This window comes from Arachis duranensis, chromosome 3 (genome assembly GCF_000817695.3).
Source record: "Arachis duranensis cultivar V14167 chromosome 3, aradu.V14167.gnm2.J7QH, whole genome shotgun sequence".
Taxonomy (NCBI): Eukaryota; Viridiplantae; Streptophyta; class Magnoliopsida; order Fabales; family Fabaceae; genus Arachis; species Arachis duranensis.
In genome coordinates, this window is record NC_029774.3 from 11,582,675 (window position 1) to 11,583,182 (window position 508).

Below are 508 nucleotides of genomic sequence, written 5' to 3' on the forward strand. Positions count from 1 at the left end.
ATGAGGCTTTTATCATTATTTCCCTTATATACAAAGTTAAGCTCTTTCTCATCTTGATTATCCATTGGACTGCATGTTGCAAAAATGGTCGAAACTGACATAGATACTATGCTAATCCATATTAAACCGAATTGAGACTTGTATTGTGAATCGAAGAACTATTTCCTGGCTTGTATGACCTGTATGGCTGTACCACATAGTTAGAAACTTGCATGAAATCCCATAATCTTCCTGGTGATCTCTGCAACAGTGTGGAAATGTTGTCCATTTCACTTGCTCTGTTTGATGAGTGTTTAGGCTTGCTCTTTGATTTTGTTTTTGTGGAGTTACGTGATGTTCTGATGTTATGGATTCAAAGTATCTTTTGCAATTTATACAGCATATGTAATCAAAGCTGGAATTACTTTGGATAGACTAGAGTCAAGTTCCAAACTTTGCAAATTCGCAAAATCTGCTGTATTTTTATGTGTGTAGGTGTGTGGTTTTATTTTTATTTTTTTTGGCTGTT

At 34.8% G+C, this 508-nt stretch overlaps 1 protein-coding gene across 1 annotated transcript in view; it reads left to right on the forward strand.

The window, feature by feature from the left end:
• The window catches only part of LOC107477585 (phospholipase SGR2), a 13,166-nt gene that overhangs the window by 4,625 nt on the left and 8,033 nt on the right, over positions 1-508 (forward strand). The window lies entirely within an intron of this gene.